We start from the raw sequence: 25,663 nt of genomic DNA, 5'->3' as shown, positions 1-25,663 counted from the left end.
TTCCCATTCAGAAAGAGCAATAGGGGCGCTGATCCCTCGGATCCAAGAAGAGCAAGTGGCATCCCTCAGTGGGTTGCGTCACGTCCCTACTCTGTTTTCTAGATCTAGACCTCCGGGCTTTCTAGAACTGTAAGTGATTGCCCCTGTGGGGCAGGATCCCTTCCTTCCGGCTCTTTGTATTGAAACCTCAGCTGTAGCAGGGACCTTGGTGAAGGCTGTGTTCGTGACCTGGTAGGGCAGTGTGGACAGATGTTCCCAGCTTTCCCAAGGGAAGAGAATGCAAACACAGACATGTGTGGTTGGGAGGTAAATTTACTCTCCCAAGGAAGGAGAGAACACCTTGGGCAGGTCTGGGCTTGGGCAGGGCAGGGCTGGCTTTGCCCAGACCAGCTCCGGGACAGTTAGGAGTGAGATGGAAAGTCTGCCTCTAAAACAATCCTCTCCTGCAAGTTCTTTCGGCTTCCTCTTTCCTCAGCCCCTCATTCCTGACAGATTTGTTCTTAGGTGTCCTTCCGCTTGGGCTCCACATGCCCCCTTTCTTCACCCTCCCTCTTCGCCTCTCACACTTGTGCTTCTGGGCTGGTAAGTATCAAGTTGTCCTGGAATTGTGTTGTCAGCAGGGATTTCTAGGAATGGGTCTGCGGGTGCTAACACAGCCCCCAGAATTGCACGGAGCCATCTCTGAAGACACACGGGAGGGTCCCTAGACCAACAGCATCACCTGGGAACTTGTCAGAAATGCAGATTCTGGGGCTCTATCCCAGCCCCGCAGAAGCAGGGGGATGGTGCTAGAAACACAGTCGCTGGTGTTGGAACAAGCCCTTTGGGCATGCTTTGGTTCAGGGGCCCGAGAGTGGCTGACTGTCCCGCTGTAAAGCCGTGATGACCCATGATGATTAGGACTGAGTCCCCAGGTGTGTAGGGGTCCCAAGGCCTGGGAAACACAGGCAATGAAGGACATCTTCTCAGAATAGAGACAAAAGCCCTCTTTGCCCTTTTCCATGAGCCCTGGACGCTTGATAGCGTGCCAGACGGGTTGCATCCGAGGCGGAATTCTGACTTCTCGGCGGGCAAACGAACCTTTGCTCTCAGAGGGTGGGAGGAGCCAGGCTTCAGGCAGGCTGGAAGTCGGCGCCCAGCTCTGCGGGCAACCCCCACTGGAGGTGTTCCAGTTCCAGGGGTGACGAACCCATCTGTCCCCTCAGTACCTGCACTAAGACCTGCCCCAGCCCTTCCCCTTCCCCTTCTCAGAAGCCGCGATGCCTCATTCTGCAGCTCCCGTAGGAGCCGAGCAAGAGGAAATACGCTGTGACGGAAGTAGAGAAATCGAAATTCCCTTTAAGGGACTTTCTGAAGGCAAAGCCTGGAATCGATTTGCAAAGGCAGGTTGCGCAATCTTTTTTGGACATCTCTCGTGGGGGCCAAGAAATACAGCCGTTCATGTTGGAGCCTAGGCTAGGTACAATCCTGGCTTTCTGTGACTCAGCTCTGTGATCTTGGGGAAATTACTTAACCTCTCACTGCCTTCATTCGCTGGATCAAAAATTGGGAGTCACAGTGGCAAGACTCTCGTAGGCATGTGGGAGGATTAAATTAGATAATATATCCCCCAGTAAGGACTAACTCAGGACCTGACCTGTAAGTGTTGGCTAGGTATCTGCTATTAGCTGTTGTCGATGCCTATAGCACAGGACAGACACTCAGTGCCTGCCTGCTGATGGCACCCGCCCTCGGGGCTCTGTGTCTGGAGCAGCCCGGAGACCACCAAAAATACATTCTACCGCTATTGCGAATCCCCTTCCGTTGGTAACAATGGCATTACTGGGGAGCGGTCCTATTTCTTAAGGCTTTCAGGGAGCTCCAAGCAGGTATTTTCCACGGTGGTTTTCTATTTCTGGAATGTCTTCTCTTTTCTGGTCTGTTGTCATCCAATAGGCTGTTCGTGGGGAATCAGAGTGACTTAAATTGCTCCCTTGGATGGAGGGAGGAAACGATTAAAAAGAAATGGAGCTTCTCGGGTTGAGTTACCAGGTAGCATTTCCTGACAAGACTCAGCTCGGAATTCTCTTAGCGAGTCGGAAGAGAGCCCTCCCATCTGCCTGAGCCCTCCCGCCACGCATTCCTTGCAGCCAGAACCTTATCAGCATGGACGTCCGACAGGGGCCTCGTTGCCTTGGCTGAGCTGCTAAGGGGAAGAGAAACTGGGTTTTGTCACTCACACTTGTGCTCCCAGGGAAAGGCACCCTGGGCAGCCACGCGTCAGACCTGGAACCACAGAATTTCCTGGAGATTGTCTTCTCCATACGCTTTGATGCCCACCTCATGGAAGAGGTTTCTCCCTCCTGTTGATCCCGGGCATTTTATAGTGAGGCTCTTGAGAAGCACCAGAGCAGGTGCAAAGGGGGAGGGGTAGGAGTGTTTGCAGAGCACTTTGGGGTCCTCTCCCTTGCAGAATTCTCTGGTTGCCAGGGAGCGGGACCGGAAGCCCAGCTGCAGCAGCAACCAGGAACGCGTGCTTTTGATTTTGCCCGAGTGGCCTGATTTTTCCCCTGGGGATGATGAATCATCCAGTTCCTGCCATAGCCTCTCCCCCACGCCCACTCCCCAGGCAGGGACCTCCAGGTGACCTTGATGGCTGGACATTTCTCTGGGGTGGCCGCTAGAACTTCTGCTTGTGGGTGAGTTTTTTAACCAACATGTAAAAACAGGAACTCACAAAACAGATGAACTGGGGAAGTGGATGATTATTTGTATTGGCTATATATAGGGAAGAGTCAGTTTATAACAGAATTATTTTTATATGCAATTTTTTCCCCCCAGAGCTCCGAACAGCCATCCAATCTACTGCTGCCTGTAAGCATTTATTTTTATAACATCTCCTCTCTCCCTCCCGGGGGGTTAGACATGAGCTCTTCCTGAGTCTTCTACCACGTTTATGACTTTTCCCAGTGCCTGGCGCCGAGCTTGGCGCTCTGCAAGGCCCCTCGAGGGATCCTGACGGCTAGTTACACAAGCCAGGGGAGTCCTATGGGTGCCTTAGAGCCACTGCCCCGACCTGGTCTTTCCGGGAATGTGCTGCTCAGAGACGCAGTCTTTTTCTTCCTCTCGAGGTGGCCCCGAAATCAAAGGGTGAGACAGGTGTGTGTGTCCATGCCACCTGGCCTTGTCACCTCTTGGCTGGGAAAATTGGTGCAACGTTGGACACAGCCCGAGCGCGTTCTGTATGGGTCTGCACGTGTGCTTGTACTTGAACGTGGGCAAAGCGTGGAGCAGGAAAATCTCTGGGCTGCAAGGAAGACAGCTCGGTGCGTTTCCGCTCTCTGAGTTTCCGCCTCTCGGGTTAAGGCTGATTTATTCGGCTGTACTGGAGCCTTAGGTCTGTCCCTGAGCGAGCTGGTTAAAAATGAAGCTTCTGTTTTGGAGCCGTGTAAGGGTTTAGCTGTCAGCTTGGACGGCTCAGCCTGGGGCTCTGTGCCCTCTGGGCTCGGTGCCCGTCGTGCCTCTTTGGCTTTATTCCCAGGTGTCCCCCCACAGCCAAGTGGCACCTTCTCTCGAAATGGCCCCGTAGCTCTGCCTCTGGGACCTCGGCTTGCACCGTTTCTCTCAGCAGGAGGTCCTTGTCCTCTGTCCAGGTTGCCTGCCTGTGGAAGGGGCAAAAAGTTTCTTCTCTTTGTATCTCTGGGGCCTGAGATAATGCTTGGCACAGAGAGGCTACTCAGCAGATGCTTATTAAACGGGGGGACGAACAGACAGTTGTCTTGCACCTCACCTGTCCTGCTCAGCTGGCTTTCAGGGAAATTTATCGAGTGCCTACTATGTGCCTTGGGACACATCAGAACACAAAAAGTCTCTGCCCTTATGGAAAGAAATTACATTCTGGGGCCAGGGGTGGCAGATAAAAAATAATAAATAAATAGGGTGCCTGGGTGGCTCAGTGGGTTAAGCCGCTGCCTTCGGCTCAGGTCATGATCTCAGGGTCCTGGGATCGAGTCCCGCATCAGGCTCTCTGCTCAGCAGGGAGCCTGCTTCCCTCTCTCTCTCTGCCTGCCTCTCTGTCTACTTGTGATCTCTCTCTGTGAAATAAGTAAATAAAATCTTTAAAAATAATAATAATAAATAAATAAGCTATGTGGTGATCAGGGCGCTGGGAAAATGAAATGGAAGTTGGAGCCAATCGTGATCTTAAATAGGGGGGTGAGGGCAAGCCTCAGTGGGAATGGACAGGTCCCTCCGTGCACAGCCAGGGCACTTTCTCTACGCCTCTCCTCTGCTATTACTGCTTGTTCTCTGTACTTAGGAATTTACACACACACGTGCATGCACACATACACATACATCCCTACCCGTGTGCGTTATACCTATGTTGGCTCTCTTCCTCGGCCGTCAGCTTCCAGAAGTGGCTCTTATGTCCAATTAGTACTTGTGTCCTTCTCAGCACCTGGCACATAATAGGTGTTCAATAAAAAGGCGTCAGATGAGTGCATGCTTCCTAGTTGATTTGCTGAGGAGAATTACACGGAGTTCTTTTTTCCTTCCTGCGGAAGGAGTAAGCGTCATCTTGACTATCTTATACACACAGAACTTGCTGTCTTTATGTTAGGTATCAAATACTTTGCACACTTGGTGAAGAGCAGTCGCCCTTAAATTCGACTGAAGGGTTGATCTGCCTTAGCGGCCTTTAGAGAGAAAACAGAATTGAGCAGGGAACACTGGAACGCAGGGAGGGCAGGTGAGAGGGGGGACAGGGACCGAGCAGGCGGAGCTTTCTGTCTCTGAAGGATCTGCTTTTCCAAGCTGTGTCAGTTCTTCCATCCTCGCCAGGTGAGCTCCGGTAGATGTTTTTGCTTCAGGGGACTGGTGAATGCTTTGGTGTCCCTAAAGTATTAATGTGGTTTTACCAAAGGTCTGATACATGGACCCCGAGGGAGAACAGTGGGATTAGGTCAGGTAAATCCCTGTTTGGGAGGGAAACCAGGTGCGGAGAGATGGGGTGAGTTGCAGCATGGTGTGGTGTGAGTGCCTGGGCGCTGTTGTGGCCCCATCTGCGGGAAGGACCTTCCCTCCCTCCCCCCACTCCCCACCAGGAGGACAATTGGTCTTGTCTGCTGCTGTGAAACTTTCAGGAAGCTTTCACTCCTCAGAGTTCCTCCCTGCTGTGCTAGATCCTGTTTGAAATTGCCAAAAGAGAATACTAAAAATGGTACTGGTCATAAAAGAGCTTCCATTTCTCACCATGGACCCCTCTCCGTGTTCAGTTTCTATCCGACACTGTAATTCTCACAGCTATCCTGGGAGGGAAGGGTCACCAGTCCTTCTTTACAGGCAAGGAAGCTGCCCTTCCAGGAGGCCAGTTTCGCCCCAGGTGTCCAGATGGTAAGACATGTTACGCCTGGCTCCAAAACTGGGCCTCATGACCCCCAAAGGAGAAGATAATTTTCTTGAAAAGAATGTGGAGCATCTCCCAAAATATAATCGTGGAGACCAGGAAACACAGAGTCTAGGACTCTGCCGCATTTGTGTGGCTGTGTATGACGTGGTAACAATTCGGGAGGACAGCGTGGTACCCGTATGACAGTGGCAGCTAGCGGGCCACTTACATGTGCAAACAGGTGCTGGAAAGGTGTGGCCAGAATGAAAGAGGTTGGGTGAGCTTGGTGAGGTTATGGAGGGCTTGCTTTTTCAAAGTTTTCTTTTCTTTTTTTTTAAGATTTTATTTATTTTACAGAAAGAGAGAGAGAGCGTGTGCACAAGTAGGTGGAGAGGCAGGCAGAGAGAGAGAGAGAGAGAGAGAGGAGGAAGCAGGCTCCCCACTGAGCAGAGAGCCTGATGTGGGGCTTGATCCCAGGACCCCAGGATCATGACCTGAGCTGAAGGCAGAGGCTTCAACCCACTGAGCCACCCAGGCGCCCCCAAAGTTTTCTTTAATATTATTGATATATATTTCTAATCTCTCTTCCTCCTTCTCTCTCTCTCTCTCACACACACACACACACACACACGCATGTGTAGTATGTTTAGCCTCTTCTTGCTTCTGTGATCCAAGGCCAGCCCAACGCAAGGCTACACTGATGTCTGACCCCCACCCCCACCCCAAACCCCGCACTCTCTACCACATTCCTTTCTTGGGTTCCCATCCATCCAAGTAAATCAACAACTTTCTCAACAGTGACTGAGGGTCTTGCCCATTTCCTTTCAATCAAATCCTTTCCTTCTGTTTAATCTACCATCTATTTCCATATACCAGTTCTGGAACATGTAGACACTCTGGAAATATTTGTTGAAACAAATCCCATCCCACCTGATTATAGATTTACCCTCCCGCACTAAACTTTCAAGTTCATTTTGCTTACTAGCCATGGTTAGTCCACGGGTGTAAATGTCCCAGACTCTGCACCACCCTTTCAACTTCCCTTGCTGTCACCGTCCCCACCCACTGTGCTAGGTTCCAGCCAGGCAGATGGATTTCAGTTCCTCAGACCCACTGGATTCTTTCCCACCTCAGGGCCTTTGCAGATACCATTGCCTCCCCTTGAAGTGAACTTTCTGCCCTCTACCTCCTATCTGACTCTTTGCATGTCCTGCTGCTTCTCGGTCTTTGATCTCTCGGCTTGAACACCATCTCCTGGGAGGGGCCTCTCACCACCTTCTGCACAGTGGGTCCCTGACACTTCATTCTTTATTGAGACACCTTGTTTTCTCTGTAGCCCATCACTATTTGTAATTATGTATCTCTGGGCTGCCTTGCTTTGTGCCTTTTGTCCCCCAGGATGTCAGCTCCATGAGGAAAGGGATGGATTCTATTGTTTTCAGCATGCATACCCAGTGCCTGGAAGAGCCCGGCACAGACTCTAATAGATGCTCGAGTATTAACTGAATTGAATGAATGAATGAATGAATGAATGAGTACTTTTCATAATTTTTTTTTTTTTAATCCTTAAAGACTACTGGGTGCTTTCTCACAGCTATTCCTCTGGTTGTATAAGTGAATGCTTTTCCCTTGAATGTGGTTTGGGGTTTTCAGTGTACATTTTCCCCCTTTCAGGTTCAGGTGTCAATTTATGTTCTCTGAACCATGCAGGCAGGTCTTCTGTTTTGTTCTTCCCTGCCCTGGTGAGATGAACCCCTTTCCTTGACAGCGAACTGGGAAAATCAACAGGACTGTAGAACGATATATAGAACGGAAGACATGGGGACGCGAGGAGGCCCTGGGACCGAGCCTGAACATCAGAAAGAAGAAATACTGCTGTGGACACGTGCCCCAGACTGTTTTCTAGGGAAGAGGTACCTAGAAGTAGAGAGGATTTCTTCACCCGGATTATAAATCCAGCCTTGAGGTACGTGGCAGTCACGAGGGCGGGAGGATCTGTGCAAAGTCTGCTCTACCCACCAGCAGCACCTGGCAGCGTGTTTGAAATGCAGAGTCTTGGGCCTGGCCCTGGACCCTACGGAATCAGAATCCATATTTTTAGCCAAGCCACTCGGGTCACTGGTCCGGCCAGTACATTTTCAGAATCACCCGTCTACTCAAGATAATTGTCAGGAGTCCATTTTGCTAAAGGTGGAGGAGACTTCTAGTCAATGATGGGCACGGGCTCCCGACAAGTTCATCCACCAAGAGGGAGGGAAACCGCTTGGGTGAGCTCTGTTGGGGCCGCAAAGAAGGCTGAGGTTGACATAAGCTGGGATGATGAAGGTGATCTTCTCATTTAACCTGGAGTTCTTGAGAGCCAAGCTGGGCGCTTGGGGGACAGTCAGGTACCGTAAGACGAGAGAGGAGCAGATTTCTAAGATGAGCGAGATGCAAGGTTATTTCAGGGAAGGTGGCGTGACAAGGTGAGAGCCTTTAAAAACAGAACCTCCACTATGTATGAGACCCAAAACGGTTCCAGCGAGGAAGAAAAGGAGGGTGTCCAAAAAGGTGGGTGTGGCTGCCCAAGGTAACTTTTGGAATGCAGACATGCACAGAAGGAGGAAGGAAGAACACGCGACCGAGCATGAATTTAGAAGAGTTACTTGGATCTGTACCAAGAGCGGCAGGTGGCTAAGGAAAGAGAAAAAATGTAACTTGTTAAAGTGTTGACGGCGAGAGCTTCTCTGTGTAAGTGTGGAGCAAGCAAGGCTGGAGAGGAATGTTTCTGCTGTTCGGGAAGCAGAGGGTATCACTGGCTCAACAGGGTCTGCCTAACCGCTGCCCCCACCCCCACTCTGTCTCTATCTCATCATGCATGGCATTTATCACTGCTTGGAATTAGGTAGTCGATTTCTTGTTTTTTCATTCATTATCCACTTCGACCGCTTCTAAGAGGTACGCTCCATGAGAGCAGTGACTTTATTTTCCTGTTTGGCCACCAGATTCCCTGAGCCTGGCCCATGACAGGTGCCACACAGATGTGAATGAATGAACCAAAGTCTGCAATGGAGCCAGATGCTTACCCCCTGTTCTGGGGGAGGTATCCAAACTCTAGTTGCTTCTGTCTGCTCTGTCCATATCCGGACATGAAGCTCTCCAAAAGACAATAAGCTTATAAAGAAAAGAGGAGAGTTAGTCCCCTTCCTGGAGAACCTGCGCTGGGTCTGCACCTGTGACATAAAAGACGCCATCGAGCTGTCCCACTAATAGGGGCTGGTCTTCTCATTCCCAGTTCACAGACGAAGAGTCAAGGTTCAGGGAAGTTAAGGGACCTGCCCAGAGCTACTCAGGAGGCAGGATGTGAATGGAGTCTCTCCGGGTCCAGAACCCACCCTCTTTCTATTGTATTGTATTGAGGCTTGGCAGGAACCGGACTAAGAGAGAAATGAAACCTTTACCTGCTTTAAATAAGCTTAAATCTCCAAGCCCTGGAAAAGGTAAGTATAATTTATTGCCATAATAATGCCGCTTAAAAAACCATTCCAAAACCCTGTGGAGGGCGATGAGTGCTTCTTTCTCCGTGGTGTGTTTGTGGGCGGGCTGGGGTTTGGCTGATGGAGGCTGAGCTCTGCGGGCGTGGCTCCCAGTTGTGGCCTGGGTCCGGGTTTCCTCCGTAAGTGTTGCGTTATGCTGGGACTGGTGGGCCTTCTGGGACATGCCCTTTCCTTGGTGGTGGCAGAACACAGAGAGGATGAGAAATTCATGATACGCAGGACCTAGACGGAGAAGGGGCCCATCATTCCTTCTGCCGACGTTCCAGTGGCTGAAGCAAGTCACATGCAGCTGAGCTCCACACGAGTGAGATGGGAGATACATACCATCTCCAGCGTGGAGAACTGTAGCGTCACATGGCAAAGGGAGGCGTGAATGATGGGGAGTAACGGTACAACTGACTGTAGGAACATGTGTGAAACACACATGGCCTGCAAGGCTTGTGCCATGTGGTTTAAATACATGATGTAGGGGCACGTGGGTGGCTCAGTTGGTCAAATATCTGACTCTTGATTTTGGCTCAGGTCGTGATCGTGAGACGAGCCCATGCTCTTCGGGAAGTCTCCTTCAGATTCTCTCTCCCTCCCTCCCCAGCTGTCCTTCCATCCACCTCCCTGAGCTCACTCTCTCTGAAACAAACAAACAAACAAACAAATGTTTGAATACATGATTGCATGGAAGCCTCACTAAGATCCCATTTGGTAGGATTACTGTTACCCTTATTTTTCAACAAGAAAATTTAGGTTCAAATTGGTTAGTCACTCAACTTCTCACTGAAGTCAATGACCTAGTGGAGACAGACACCCAGGTCTTTGGAGCACCAAAGTCCATATTCTTAGCCCCGACTCAACTCTACTGGAACCACCAACAGCTATGATGGAAGAGGAGTTGTCAGAAAATTTTCAGAACCTTTGGCTGTTGAAGAAGGGGCCAGAAGACTAGACACCCCCAAATGGATGAATTTTCAAGAAGTAGGAGAAAGTGGGCTCCTGATCTGTATATAAGCTTGAGTTTCTTTTTGTGTCATGGATGGATGTCTTACAGAATCCTCTAGGGAAAAAGCCATCGCTCCTGTGCCTGGGCCAACAAATCAGGCTGGACGCTGGTAGGAGACTAGTGAATTCCTCTGAGCTTCCTCATGCTAATCCTCAGCTTAGGTGGGCAAAATTCAGCCAATCTCCTCTGTTCCCAGTATTGGTTTTATTTATTTATTTTGGTCAGGTGCTGCTCTTTAATGCCTGACTACTTTAATTCTCAATTAACCCATTCCCTGGACCTTTGATTTGGGTCCGTTCAGGGGTGGTTTGAGGGTTCCTTGTGTGAATGGCCCTTTAGTCTCCAGCTGCTAACCCTCCCTGCCTTGCATATAACTCCCGGGTTATTTGCGTAATATCCTGGGCTTTGCCTTGCACCTGGCCCCCTTCTGTCCTTGCACACCACATGGATTCTCCCAAATCCTATCACCCCCAAGGAGAGATACCTCCCTGGAACATTCTAGAACAAATTTAGAACAAGTGGCCTGTGGGGACTTCTAAAGGGGATTCACGAAGGTAGCATGAGTTCAGTAAGGATGAATGTGGTCTAGCAAATCTGATTTCCTTTGTGAAAAGACGGGGCTGGCAGATCAAGGGAGGGTCATGAGGGTAATGTCCTGTATTTTTAAGGGGCTTGAAAAATCCTTTCATGATCTCTTTTAGAAGATTGGGGAACACAGGCTGATTTATGACAAATAGAGTAGCTCTTGGCTGGTTAAAAAATTTAGCTGTCATTAATTAGATGCGCTGATTAGTGACAGCTTGAGGGAGGTTGCTGGCATGGAACAATGGGACTCTGTCCTCAGCCAGATCCTGTCCGGGTCCTCCCCAACCTCTCTGCCCCCTCCCCCCATCCTCCTTTGTCTTTCTTTGAACAACTTGGATGAAGATACAGGAGGCTGGTTTATAAAATTGGGGGAGGGGCAAAAGCAAAGGGGGAGTAGCGAACAAACACAAAAAGCCAGGGCCAAAGTTTATTAAAATAATAACATATACAGAAACTTGCAAAGCCCTTCTCTAAAGAATGATCTTCTCTAAGTTTCTAAACAACTCTATGAGGTAGCGATGATCAATGATCCTCATTTCAGGTGGGACTTAAATAAATTCCCCTTGATCTCTCAACATTATACTATAGGACATCCTGATTTATGTCCTGGTTTTTCAGATTTCAGATTCTATACTCTTTAAAATGGGCCAAAATGAACGAGAAAATGAACAGAAACATATATTTTTAAAATATTTATTTGAGAGAGAGAGAGAGAGCATGAGAGGGGAGAAGGTCAGAGGGAGAAGCTGACTCCCTGTGGAGCTGGAAGCCTGATGTGGGTCTTGGTCCGGGGACTCCGGGATCATGACCTGAGCCAAAGGCAGTCGCTTAACCAACTGAGCCACCCAAGCGCCCCAAACAGAAACATATTTTTAAAAATATACAAGCACGGGTTGGCTGGCATGGGAATGCCTCCCGGCATCACTCCTGGGTCCCCAGATCTGTGCCACAGCCCACCACCTCACTCTTGGACGGAGCTGACCTTCTCCTCCCCAGCCTGGCCTCCTCCAGGCAACTGGTGAGTTCATCCTGCTGGAGGTGGAACAGGAATGTGAACTTGGTCCCCACTCTCATAAAGCTACCAATTCCCGGTCTGATTCAGGGGTACCTGAAGCATGGTGGAAAGGCACGAGCTTCAGGGTCATCCCAATCACTCAGGGTCATCCCATCTCACTCTTTCTGGACCCAAGAACTGGCTTCAGTGATCCAGGAGACTCAAGGGGATTTTGATTCCTCTGGACACTGCCCACATAGGGTTAGTTCCGTGTTTATTCTGGTGTACCCCTTGGGGACCGTCTCAGATTGCAGAAGGTGGCTCTCTGGAGTCATCCCAATAGGCAAGTGGAATGAGTGACTCACCTCCTTTCCTTTACTTCCTGGGTGGTTTGTTAGGAGAGGAGACAGAAGAAGGGATGCAGGTGGAAGAAAGTGCAGAAATGTTGGGAGCGGGTACCTTTGTGAATTTCTTTCTTGGTGTTGCGTTTTGCTTTTCTGAGTCCTCTGTCTTCTGGGTGCTCCGAGGAACTACTGTTTGCCCAGAATTTAATGTTCGTTTTCATCCTCACCAGGACCAGGTGTGTCTTTTGGTTTTTGAAGTTCTCATCCGTGGAAGTGTACTCATTTGGTATCATAAAAACTACTTTAAACAAGACACACGGATTTATATATCTTTAAAAGTAGAAACAAATTAAGTATTTTCAAAACAATATATTTTAAACTATGTCCAGATACCGAGCACTTACCTAGAGCAATAACTGAACTCTCCTGGAACAAGAGATTGTAAAGCTGATTGATTTACTTTGTACAATAGTAGATAATATTTACCAAATCTTCCTATGATAGGGACTTTATCCACCATGCTACAGTGAGGGCAGCAAAACATCATGGCCAGAAACTATGTCCCCTCATCTCACCTACAGGTTCAGTTTCCGACCTTGGACTCTATATGAACTTCCGATCTCCAGAATTCACCTTCATAGGCACCAGAAGTTGATGTTGGTCCTCTGGCCTTGCATGCAGAATGTTGCCTTTCTGTGAATCACGGTCCCTCTTTCTTGTTCTCATCAGTTGCAGGGCTGTGGCCCGTTTGTCCCGTATTTCGGTCATCACTATTTGTCCTTCGAACGATTCCTACAGCCAACAATCCCATACACACAGACCAGCTTCGCCCATTTCTATGCACACCCTAATTTAATCTCTTGGGTAATTCTTAGGTGTGAAATTGATGGGCATAAGTCTTTTTTATTGAAGTTTCATTCATTTTAGAGAGAGAGAGATAATGCACGAGGGGACAGGGGCAGAAGGCGAGAGAGAGGAGAAGCAGACTCCCTGCTGAGTGCAGAGCCCAAGGACACAGGGCTCGATCCCAGGACCCTGAGATCATGACCTGAGCTGAAACCAAAAACCCAGCGCGGAACCGACAGAGCCACCCAGGCACCCCAGGCACAAGTTTGTTTAATAGTCATTTTAACAGTGTTGTGACGGGCAACATACAGATATACTAAGTTTGGGGAACAATGTGCAAAGGCAGTTCATCATTTGATTCAAACATTCGAACACTTAATTCGATTTAGTCGTATCGTCACTGAAGCAGGCTATTTTACTGCATCTCTGAACTGACATGGCCTCTTCTGCCAATTTGAATATATGAAGAATTACGTATATTTTCAGTGAAAATTGATCAATATTAGCATCTTTTAAAACTATGTTTTAAATACTTTAAATACTCCACCAAATGATGTTTGCCTTGCTATATTACAGCATCAAAATTCATGTTCCCCTTAGAATCCTGGACCCGAGTGGTTCAATGTCAAAATGGTATCATACTAGGGCACCCGGGTGGCTCAGTAAGTTAAGCATCAGACTCTGGATTTCGGCTCAGGTCACGATCTCAGGGTCATGAGATCAAGCCTCGTGTTGGGCTCTGTGTGGCGTGTTCTTGAAGTTCTCCCTCTCCCTCTGCCCTTCCCCCTCCTTTTCTCTAAGGAGAAAAAAAATTATCATACTTAAGAAGCCCAGTACAATAGCCAAAAGTAATTAAAGGGGAATTCTACTCCTTTATCCCATCTCCTGAAGGACAGTAAAGCAGATCTAAGCACACAATTCACAGACAGTGCCTTCCTCACACATACATACTTCACACCCTCGGCTCAAGTCCCCCGACCCCCCCCCCCCCGCCAAACCCTTCCCCTCTCCTGCGTGTGCTGTTATTTTTCTCTTCTGTCCACACCGTCTGTTCTTTCCTTCTGTGGATGAACTTAGCTTCTCTCCCAGTAAGAACAAATTCTTTCTGGATGGAAGAAGAAAATCAGATTGGCAACTTTAGAATTTCTCCTGGATGCATGAAGGATGATGAAGCCTAGTCACATGCTGTGAAGTGGGAAACACGATGAAAATGTCCTATATTCCTGCGATTTTCATGGCCGTCCACATTATCAATGATGGAAGGTGACGGAATAGATATGCCTTGTACCCCAAACAACTCACTCACCTGCTAAAACACTACGCGGTTTTTAATATTGTGTTGTATCATTTTAGAACCCCGTCCTCCCCATCTTTTAACATTCCTGAAATAAGAACGTGCCTTTCAATGAAGAATATTTCTAATCAACCATTAGCCTTTTCCACCCCTCCCCCATTTTCCAGGCTCTGAAATCTTCTCACCTGGGAGGTCTGAGCTAAGATGAGGACTATTGATGTCACCTGTTTGGTGCTGACTACCATGTGCCACGGTGAGTGCAAGTCCCTAACTGCAACTGGGAGCAGGGTTTCCAGGAAGGGGAGGAGGAAGGGGAGAGGGGTGCAGCTTGTCCATGAAGGGGAAGGACTCTTGGCGAGGGGGTGGGGGGAAAAGGGAGGGGGTCAGGCCTGTGGCCACCTGCTCTGGGGTTTGGTAGCTTACCTGACTTAGGAGCCTCAGGACCCCATCAGTACCTCACTGTGCAAACCGCAGCCCACTTCCGGCTTCCCTGCTGGGCACCTGCACATCCTCACCGACCAGTTCCAATTCAAGGCAGCCCATCCCTGAGATAGAGACGGTGTCTATAGAGTCCGGCCCCGCATTCCTGTGACAGTCACAGGGCCCCTTATAGGACAGCAGTTTGAAGTCGTTCAGGTTCGTTCATCCTGGCTGTGGCCCAGGGGCGCTGGGAAGGCGCGATCCTCTCACGGTTTGTCCGTTAAGCAGCGCGGGACGGGAAAACAGTGCAGTGGCCTGGGATGGCGATCCAGGTTAGAAATGACTTCAGAGCGGTCAGGAGGACCTAGAAGCCTTGGTCGTCCAAGCCAGAAACACCTGCGGCAGGGATCTACAGCTGCTGCTCCCAGGAAGCAGCTCGCCAGGAGAAGGGCAGAGAGTTTTCCAGCTGTTTCTGCATTTAAAGCCTGGGCTCTTAGCCATTTTGTCTTATATGTTTTATCTGTGTCCTTACCTGCTGTAGTGCTGGAGAGACCTGATTTGTAGGAAAGTCAGAGGGTGTTTGCCTGAGAGCTGACTCAAAGGCTGAGCAGAGCTAAGAGATGTTGGCCGGAGGAGGGGCGGGCGTCAGGAACCAGATGCGAGAGGGACCTGAGGCACTGGGGCTAGTAGGACCCGCCAGCCATTGTGGGTTGGTTTCCTGGTGATGAGCTGGACAATGTAGAGTAGTTGAGGTGGGATTAGTGATGGGAGAAAATGAAGCAGGGAAAAGACCAAGAATCCCAACACTGGAGTTTGCGAATGGAACGCTGCCGGCCTTTTTCCAGAGGGGAGACGGGTCTTGAGACAGAACCTTCAATGCCAGCTCACCCTTTGCTTACTCCAAGCCAAGAAATCAGACTTAGGAGAAACCTGTCTGTGAGGAAACCCTAGCTCCAAAACGTTGCTCCCGTGAGGATGAGGTCTTCATTCCCAGATCCGCAACAAAGTCCTATGGACTGAGGTACCCTGATCCAAAGCTCCAAGAACGTTCACAGAAACTGGAGGGAGGCATGTGGAAAGTTCTCTGAAAGTTCCATGAGGCAGAACCACCAGGCACATTCTTAGGATCATTTGACCTAAGAGAGACTCTAGGGGTTTACTTAAAAGAGATGATCTACAAATATTGAGCAAGCAGTTAAAAAAAAATCGAAATTCAAATAAAAAAATATATATTTCAAGGCTCTTTTTAGAAATCAGACAACTGGAAGGACACAGTCTGCATTCTTACAGTAACTGAATTGAGTTGCTGTGGTTGAGAAGAAGTCCTCACCTTAGGAAGTGCCTGTGAGGGATCTTTGCAGTCCTCACCACCCCCTATTGCCTTCTGGACACCAGGATTTTCCTGACACTCACTGTGCTTCCTTCCTTTACATCTGCCGCCTGCTTCTGGAATTCCTGTTGTAGCACAACATTCCCTCCAGCTGAGGAAGAAATGGAAGTCCACAGAGGGGATCCATCTTAGCCAAGATGAGGTAAATTAGGACTTGAACCCAGGACTTTTCCCACCCAACCCAACCACCGTGAAACCACGCTCTCCTGACTCCAGTCTACTGGCGTCCCTTACTATCTTTGGAATGTAGCAAGGACTCCCGGCAATAGGAACCAGAAAGGGAATGTGAAGGTGATGGTGATAAGATTTTTTTTTTTTTTTAACAGTAAGAGACTGTGACTTAGAGAGGAAAAAAATGTCCCCAATCACAAAGGTCAAGGAAGCAAAAATGTGGAAGAGAAAGAGGAAGGAAATTCAAGTAGCCCCAGAGTCGGAGCTCTCAGAAGCACCAAAATCCCCCCAGACTTGGAAACTGACTTGTTACAGAAAGCCTTGCTTAGTTTGGAGTCCGGGGACTGTCAACATTGAGAAACTTTAGAAATTGCAAATATTTTTTGTAGGTGAAAGATAAAAACACACTTGGATGGGGAAAGGGGAAGTTCTATTTTTGAAAGGGACACTGAGCGGGAATAAATACTGTCATAAAATAAGACCTCGGTACAGGCACCCTGCTTCAAACGCCGAAAAAGCAACTTTATTTGCATTATCTTAAATGTTTGGAAAAGCTTCTAATTATTCTATGGCCAAAGGGGTCTGTTCTCCGTTTTGCTCTCCTGATGGCATCCTGTGATCTCAGAGAGATGCTCCAACTCCAGGAAGCCACTGGGAAGGTCTCAGACCGAGTATCTATGAGAACAGATGATGTTGGTTGAAAAGTGGTTTTACTTCGTATATGGGTGTTTTTTCGTTTTTGTTTTCGTTTTTTTTGGGGGGGGGTTGTTTTGTTTGTTTGTTTGTTGTTACTTTGTTTCTAGCAAGTGTTTGTAGAAATTAGCTCCTCCAGGACAGGAGTCTTCCCCCTTGCTAGTTAGTCCTGGTCTTTATTGAGCTCTGAAGGGTGTGCGAGGCAGGCAGTGCCCTCCACCCCCTAACCCCTTGGGGGATAATGCAGACTCTGAACTTTGTGGTCCCTGCACTCCCAGAGCGCTGACTCACTAAGGCTGGATACACTGTAACATTTCCACAATTTCTAGCAAATTTTGCTTCTCCTAATACTATTTTTTATTTATTTATTTATTAAAAAAAGATTTTATTTATTTATTCGACAGACAGAGATCACAAGCAGGCAGAGAGGCAGGCAGAGAGAGAGAGGAAGGGAAGCAGGCTCCCTGCTCAGCAGAGAGCCTGATGTGGGGCTTGATCCCAGGATTCTGGGATCATGACCTGAGCCAAAGGCAGAGGCTTAACCCACTGAGCCATCCAGGCGCCCCTCTTAATACTACTTTTTAGTTGACCTGTAACATGGCCCAGGCAGTGAGCCTCGAGTATATGTCCCTCCAAAAATGCTGTGCTCTGCGTGAATGTCTTACAATTAGCAAGACTTGAATGATCTTGAAACTTTTCCCTGCTCCCGTAACCTGTTTTTACACAAAGTCAGCCTTGGGTGGACTTGTGAACTCACTGCTTGCTATTATGTGTAGGGTAGGTTTTAAAAAGAGTATTTTCTTCTTTTTCAAGTTTACTATTTTTTATCAGGATCAATGTTGAATTTTATTGAATGCTTTTCTGCATGTAGTAAGATATTAATATCAGGAGATTTTTTCTTTTGATCTGTTATATAGTCAATTAATTCTTTTCTATTATCCTTTTATGATGTGTATGTGGATTCAGTTTGATGGTATTTATAATTTTGGCAGCATATTCATGAGTATAATTATCCTGTTGTTTTCCTTTTCCAAACTGACCTTGGTTGTTGGTACAGGTTATGGCAGCCTCATAAGGTGGAAGGAGTCCTGCATTTTTCTTTCTTTCTCTCTTTTTTTTTTTTTTTTTTTATTTATTTGATAGAGAGAGATCACAAGCAGGCAGAGAGAGAGAGAGAGAAGGAAGCAGGCTCCCGGCTGAGCAGAGAGCCATGCGGGGCTCGATCCCAGGACCCTGGGATCACCACCCGAGCCGAAGGCAGCGGCTTAACCCACTGAGCCACCCAGGCGCTCCTCTTTCTCTTTTTTTAAGATTATCTCACTCACGGATCATATTATGTTCACACTGTTTTGTTTGTTTTTTTCTTTCCTTTCTTTCTTTTTAAGATTTATTTATTTATTTGGCAGACATACACACACACACACACACACACAGAGAACACAAGCAGGGGGAGTGGGAGAGGGAGAAGCAGACTCCTTGCTATGCAGGGAGCCCATGCAGGACTCGATCCCAGGACCCCGGGATCATGACCTGAGCCGAAGGCAGATGCTTAATGACTGAGCCACCCAGGCATCCTTTTCTTTTACTTTTTTAAAGATTTTATCTATTTATTTGAAAGGCAGAGAGAGACAGAGAGCGCGCACAAGAAGGGGGAAGGGCGGAGGGAGAGGGAGAAGCAGACTCCCCGATGAGCAGAGAGCCTGATGGGATCTGGGATCATGACCTGAGCTGAAGGCAGAGGCTTAACCGACTGAGCCCCCCCAGGCGCCCCTTCTGTTTGTTTACCCTGGAAAGTCAGGGGAGCGAAGCTGGGGAGAGATAAGAAATAGGAGGAAAGGTAGGTGTAAAACACATCGTCCCCCACAGCCTGTTTCTAGAGCTCTGAGACATTGTGAGTGCTACTCCACATAGCGGAAGGAGCCATTCTAGACCAACTTCACAGGGCAGACTCTCCCTGAAGAGGAAGCAAAAAAAAAAAAAAAATCAAAGGCCGTTCATTTTTTTTTTTTTTCAATTAAACTTTTAGGGAACAAACACTTAGTTTCTTTATATATACATGAACTGAATTTTTCATAAATGTGAACATATTCTGTAGTCTTTTTTTGTTCTCATCATTTTCCTTGTTTTTGATTTTCCTCTCCTGAGCTCTTCCTTATTCATCACCCATGGATCTCAGCCTCCAGCAAATAAAACATATTATAGCCCAGGATGTATTTGTCTAGCTTTTTCTCCATGCACATGTAATCATACCAATGACGATCCGCCATTATTTATTCTACAAGAATGGGTTCATATTATGCACACTTGAGTTTTTCATTCAGTAATGCCTCATGGAAATCCCTCAAAACCAACCGATACAGCTCTAATTTATTCTCTTAATGGTTATAAAAATCTCCTTTTGTGAGAATATACATAATTTATGGGATCATTCCCTTACTGATGGGCATTATTTCCGGGTTTGTCACTACAAACAAGGCTACAATAAATATTCTTGTAAACATGTCCTTTGTACCAGTAGTTTTATGTTTATGGGATGGATTCCCAGGAGTGAAATTGGAGGGGAGAAGGGTATGTGATATTTATTACATTTTAATAGACATTGTCAGATTGTTTCCAAGAGGCTGTGACAATTTACATTTCTATCACAGTACAGGAGAGTGCCCTTCTCACTGCATCCTCTAGTTTTTACTCCATTTGTAGTCATTTGATCCTTTCAATTTAAAAACATTTTGGCATATAATGGGAGTAAAGTGATATCTCATTGTAGCATAAATGTGCATTTCCCAACCATAATTAATTTAAATAGTGTTGCTATTTGGATTAGCTCTTTCCTGAATTGTCTCTTTATTATTTTGGGGGGGGGGGTATTTTTCTGAGTCTTTTTTTTCTTCTTTTTTTTGCCAGTTTATCAATGCCCTTTTTGTCTTATAGGTGTTAATCTTTGGTCTGTTCTGTGTATTATATTGTATCCCAAATCTCATTTTTCTATTAATTTTATTTGTGGTGCCTTTTTTTTTTTAAAAGATCTTATTTATTTATTTGACAGACAGAGATCACAAGTAGGTAGAGAAGCAGGCAGAGAGAGAGGAGGAAGCAGGCTCCCTGCTGAGCAGATGCGGACCCATCGAGGGGTTCTATCCCAGGACCCTGGGATCATGACCTGAGCCAAAGGCAGAGGCTTTAACCCACTGTACCACCCAGGCGCCCCTGTGGCATTTTTTTTTTTTTGACCCACAAATGCATAAGGATGTTTACATAGTAAACCGTGTTTATCTTTTATTTTTGATGTCTTTCTGGTTTCCAGTCTCAGTTTGAAAGGTATTTGTCAACTTTAGGGTTATAGGTCAGAGCAAAGAGGCCCCAGGGCCATTGGGTGAGAGGTATTTACTCCAAGATTCCCCAGCCTGGATAGGGGATAATGAAGTGAAGAAGTTTTGCTTATGACTGGGTAGACTCAGTTCTCACAATGGCGAGAGAATCTGCTTCTGGCGAATGGACCAACCAGTGAGAATTAACCAGTGAGATATTACACCTGGGACCCATCCCATATTCAGGGACAGCTTATGTCACTACAGACTGACTTGGAGCCCAAGGTGAGAACTGAAGGAGAGGGGTGTAGACTGACAAGGAAGTGCCTTCCCTTTCCCCACAAACAGGGTAGGACTTGAGAGATGAGAAGTCCACGTATGGGTGAGGAAGTGAAAGCTCAGAGAGGGCTAGGATTGGCCCAAGGCCACACAGCTTGTTTAGAGGCAGAGCTGGAACTTATTTATTTTATCTATCTATCTACCTATCTATCTATTTTTTCTCACCATAGCTCATACCTTCCCCAATGTCCATCACTCAGCCACTCTAACCTTCCTACCCACCTCCCCTCCAGCAACCCTCAGTGCATTTCCTGAGATTAAGAGTCTCTATGGTTTCTCTCTCTCTCTGGTTTCACCTTGTTTCATTTCCCCACCCCCCTTCCCCTATGATCCTCTGTCTTGTTTCTCAAATTCCTCATCTCAGTGAAATCATATGATAACTGTTTTTCTCTGATTGACTTATCTGGCTCAGCATAATACCCTCTAGTTCCATCCACATCATCACAAATGGCAGGATTTCATTTCTTTTGATGGCTGCATAGTATTCCATTGTATATAGATACCACATCTTCTTTATCCATTCATCTGATGATGGACATCTAGGTTCTTTCCATAGTTTGCCTATTGTGGACATCGCTGCTATAAACATTCGGGTGTACATGCCCTTTTGGATCACTGCATTAATATCTTTGGGTAAATACCCAGTGGTGCGATTGCTGGGGCTTAGGGTAACTCTATTTTCAACTTTCTGAGGAAACTCCATGCTGATTTCCAGAGTGGCTGCACCAGCTTGCATTCCCACGACAGTGTAGGAGGATTCCCCTTTGCGGAGCTGGAACTGAAGTCCCGTCTGCTAACTCAAAGGTCTGTGCTTTTCCTAGATTCCATAGACTCAACTCTTGGTAGAATTTTGGTCATAACCATACAGTGTCGTTGAAAGCTAACTGTGGGTCAGGCACTGTTCTGAGCACCTAGCATGCACTGTCCTATTTCGCCATCATAAAAGTCTAGGAGAGGGGACCTCATATGTCCTCAAGGGGAGAACTGAGGCATAGAGAAAATGAAATACTTCATCCAAGGTTACATGGTTAAAAATGGGCAGGGCTGCAATTCAAACTGAGGGTAACTCTAATAACCTATACCGTTAGGTAAGCTTATGTTACACAGCCTTTTGACAGAAGTTCCCCACCTCTCTTCCTCTCTTTTGCTTTCTCTCCTTTGTAAAATTGATTAGTGTACATATTTATTCTGTTTGCTTCTTTCCAGCAGATCACTTTTAAGGTTGTTTTTCTGCCACTGTAGTGAGTTCAGCTGAGTAGAGTTTGTTGGGGGATTGTTCCTTGGCCAGGCCTTGGTTACCGATGGAGTAATTGACTTCCTGAAGTGTATTTGCTGATGTTCTAGATTACAAAGACAAAGCAAACAAAGGGGACGAGTCGGAGAGGAACGACCACGGAGATACAGTTTTCCTTGTATCTCCGCACGGGGTTTGCTGGGCTCCCCAAGGTTCTCCCAGACCACCATGGTTTACCGCAGATTATTCAGAGTCGATGCGGGTGCCAGTCATAAGCTGTGCTGGTTCTTGCTCAAGAGTAAGGAGAAAAATCTAGAATACAAGATAGGGACGGCCTAGGTTTTTCCACTCTCTGTTGTCATGCTCACTTTGCTGAAGGTGGTGGGAAAGTCTTTTCTTCTAGCAGAGTCAACAAATATTTTTTAAGCCTGTGCTGGGTGCAGAGCAAGGTGCCAGGTGCTGTAGAGACTCCAAATACCCTGGCTTTAGTCCGTGCCCAATATCCTTAGGGAGGCAGATACGGATCCTCTTTGACTTAAAATTGATAGCATGAAGCGTCCTACTCAGGGTCAGATCCAAATACACAGGAAGTGCAGGAGAGAGGTGAGTTTTCAGTGGGAGTCTGGGAAGTCATTCTAGCGTGATGTACTAATAAAAACACCACTCTATTTGAACAGACGGATTTGTGGGAGGTGTGGGGAGGACACACAGGTGGTGTTTTTATTCAGGAGTTTAGAGACCTGGGCTTTGGCCCCACGTCTAATGTCCTTACCAGTTGTGTGACCTCACACAGATTTAGGGACTGAAATCCAAGTCACTTAATCTCTCTGATTAAATTTCTTCATCTCTAATGTGGGGACATTAAAAAGTATCTACCTAGTAGGTTTGTGTGGAGGGTTTTAGCCCAGTATTTGTTTGGCCCATCAGAGGCTCTCAGTGAATGCTTGAAAAGAAGTGTGTGGGCACCGAGCACTCATGGGTGTGTGTTGGGAGAGCGTTTGCGGGTGGGCAGGTGGGGAAGGGCTAAAGGTGACTGTGGGTGTGGACGGGTGGGGATGGCAAAATTGGGGGAGGATGATGGGGTGAGAGATAAGACTAGAAAGCTACATAAGAATCAAAGAGTGGAAACTCTTAGATTTTACTCTGCTGGAGACAGAGCTCACCATGTTTTTGATCTGGCGATTAGAAAGTGCCCTCAGGTCATGGAAGAAATGACCAGACCTTGTGGTTGTAGACTCAAATATTTACTTAGTGTCTATTTAGAGCAACAGATTGTACCGTCCCTGAAGCTATACCCCTACCCCATCCTTCTCTTTGTCTTAAAGACTGTCCTGCCCCCCTACCCCCCAACTCCCCGACCTCCGTGCTTAGAGACCTAGAGGACAAAGGTGATTTGAGCTTGGGCAGGGGTGAGGGGTGGGGAACAACCCTAAATCAAGTCTCATCCACTCACATCCTCCAAACCAGCTCCTTCCGCGTTTCTTCATACAGGCTCCAAAACATAATGGGGTTAGAGGGAGAGGCTTACAAGGGCAGCCAAAGATGTCAAGCCACATGAGATCTGATTCCATGGAACCGTCTTTTCTTCCCTGGAACAACAGTCTGCAAGATGGTAAAGAAGGCAGAGGAGCCAATAAATCGAGCACAGAGGGGCCTTCCTGCTGCCAACCCATCCTCTGGAGGAATCCTGAGGGCAGATTTAGGGACTGAAATCCAAAGCTGGGAAACTGCCAAAGCGCCCCTCCTGGGCCTGCCAAGTTCAGGGGAAACTTCTGCAAACTTTCTTTGCAACACTTACAGTCAGCTGTTGTGGTGGTGGCAATGCTGTCCCCACAGAGGGAATTATTGACTATGGGGTTGGAGGGGAGCTAGACTAGGCCGGGGTATTTATTTAGCTCACGAAGCTTAACCACCAATGTTAGACCCATGACTCTGGCAATCTTTTCTGATTAAAAAGCTGCTGGGAGCTGATTTGTCCCCCCCCCCCCCCGCCACATTCCTTTATTACTGTTCTTTGGAAGAAAGTCTAAGAACTGAGCCTATCATGGGAGTTGATTTCAAGTCAGTGATTAATGGCACGATCATACGTGTTTTCTTTCTGAATTAACCCATGTGACCCATGGCATTTGCCCCTCGTGTTAACCATTAGACACAGAAACGAGTCCTGTATTTATCTGGGTGGTGGAATCCTGGGGCCGGTTGTCTCACTTTGTAGTGAGAGGACTCTGCAAAGGGCAGGCCTTTTCCCGGGGCGTGGGGCTGGGAGGCCTGCCTCCTGTCCCTCTGAGCCCTGCCTCCCGTCCCTCTGGAGGAAGGAGTTCTGTTGGCCTCTGTTTGCTCCGCGCCACTGAGGCTTGTCACATTGGGACCTTTCAGTGCTTCGTGTAAAAGTCCCTTGATGATGGATTGCTAACCAAATCTAGACCCAGCCCAGGCGGTTGTGTACTTGGAATGAATCAGGCCTCTTTCTTTAAAAATGTCTGCTTTTCCTACAGCGAGCTGAGAGTTTTTACTCTTCGAACTCTTTCCGTACTTAATGGGAAAAGAGGCAGTCTGTAGAGGTGCTCTTGCCAAGTGATTAGTTTTAGGTAAAGTCAGCTTAAATTTCAGCGAGAAAATGAAAAGTCTGATTTTCAGTTTCTGTGGTGCCCCTCCTCCTGCCAGGAACCGTGTTGAGCCCAGCACCCCTCACACCCCCTGCCTTCATTGCATTGCCTGAAATTGTGCGTATGTGTTGTTGTTTTTTTTTTTTTAAAAGATTTTATTTATTTATCAGAGAGAGAGAGGGAGAGCGAGCGAGCACAGGCAGACAGAATGGCAGGCAGAGGCAGAGGGAGAAGCAGGCTCCCTGCTCAGCAAGGAGCCCGATGTGGGACTCGATCCCAGAACGCTGGGATCATGACCTGAGCTGAAGGCAGCTGCTTAACCAACTGAGCCACCCAGGCGGTGGTTTTTGTTTTTTTAAGGGCTTGTGATGCCATAGACGGGTAGGGAGGCGGGATGAGAGCTGTTTAGTTCATACTTTCCTGACTTTGGAGAGGATCACCTTCACTTTATTTGTTCCTTTAATAAGAATCGTGTGGGTATATGGTGAGGGAAAGAGAAAGAAACAGAGCCAGAGCCAGAGAGAGAGAATGTTGGTGAGGGTAGGATTTAGTTTAAGGACTTTGTTTTATTTAATTACTTCGATTTGTTGTAAGTGTTGTTGTTCAATTAGTTTATTTCTAAAGAGTTATTCATTTTAGAGAGAGAGAAAAATGAGCAGGGGGAGGGGCAAAGGCAGAGGAAAGGGAGAGAGAGAATCCCACGCAGACTCCCTGTTGAGCGTAGAACCCCACATGGGGCTCAACCTCATCACCCTGAGAGCATGACCAGAGCTGAAATCAAGAGCAGGATGCCCAACCGACTGAGCCACCCAGGCCCCCTGATTTTTAATTTATTTTGAGATTCAATAACATTAAATGAGGATGTGGCTTTTTTCTGTTTATTGAAAGAAAGCATGCGTGAGTGAATGAATCCTGGAGTCTATCTGACATGTAACATTGTGCTAATTTTAGGTATATAACGTGCTGACTTGATACATTTAATGTCTTATATGATGATTGCCACTGTAGCCATCATTAACACCTCTATCACTTTACATAATTGCCATCTCTTTTTTTGTGGTGGAAATACTTAAAATCTAATCTCTCTGCCGGTTGTACGATCATAATACAATATTGTCTAGATTCAAGATCCTGTGCCCTGGGTCTCCAGGACAGATTTATCTAGTAGCGGTGAGTTTGTACCCTAAATAACAAGGCACAAGAAAGCATGAATTTTAAAAGTCTGGGAAAAGTAAGTATAAAGTCTTCTGATACACACTTGGATCGCACTTAGATGGCTTTCCTCTCCGTCCGTCTTCTCTAAAGGCAATTGGGGAAAGGAACTCATTTCTTAAAGCCCAGCCCACTGGGCATCCCTCTCAGAAGTCTGCCCTGATCATCCCTGCTAGGAATCTTCCCTCTTCTCCAAACCCTCCTGCACTTTGTTCGAGGTGTCTCTTAAGCCTGTTTCCGATTGCAGTTCCTTTTCTGAAGGCTGTTTTGGCATCGCTGCCGTGCCTAACTCGGGTTTTGTGTAGAGGTAAGCAGGCACCTGAGGGTAT

At 47.3% G+C, this 25,663-nt stretch overlaps 1 long non-coding RNA gene across 1 annotated transcript; it reads left to right on the top strand.

The window, feature by feature from the left end:
* Positions 1-13,902: 13,902 nt before the first annotated feature.
* On the top strand, positions 13,903-16,393 carry LOC122889375. The gene is made up of 3 exons (XR_006380891.1): positions 13,903-14,214; positions 15,846-15,913; positions 16,098-16,393. It is a non-coding gene; the product is annotated as an uncharacterized LOC122889375 (long non-coding RNA).
* Positions 16,394-25,663: the final 9,270 nt, after the last annotated feature.

This window comes from Neovison vison, chromosome 11 (assembly GCF_020171115.1).
Source record: "Neovison vison isolate M4711 chromosome 11, ASM_NN_V1, whole genome shotgun sequence".
In the NCBI taxonomy this organism is placed as follows: domain Eukaryota; kingdom Metazoa; phylum Chordata; class Mammalia; order Carnivora; family Mustelidae; genus Neogale; species Neogale vison.
This window is presented reverse-complemented; position numbering and strand designations above follow the sequence as displayed.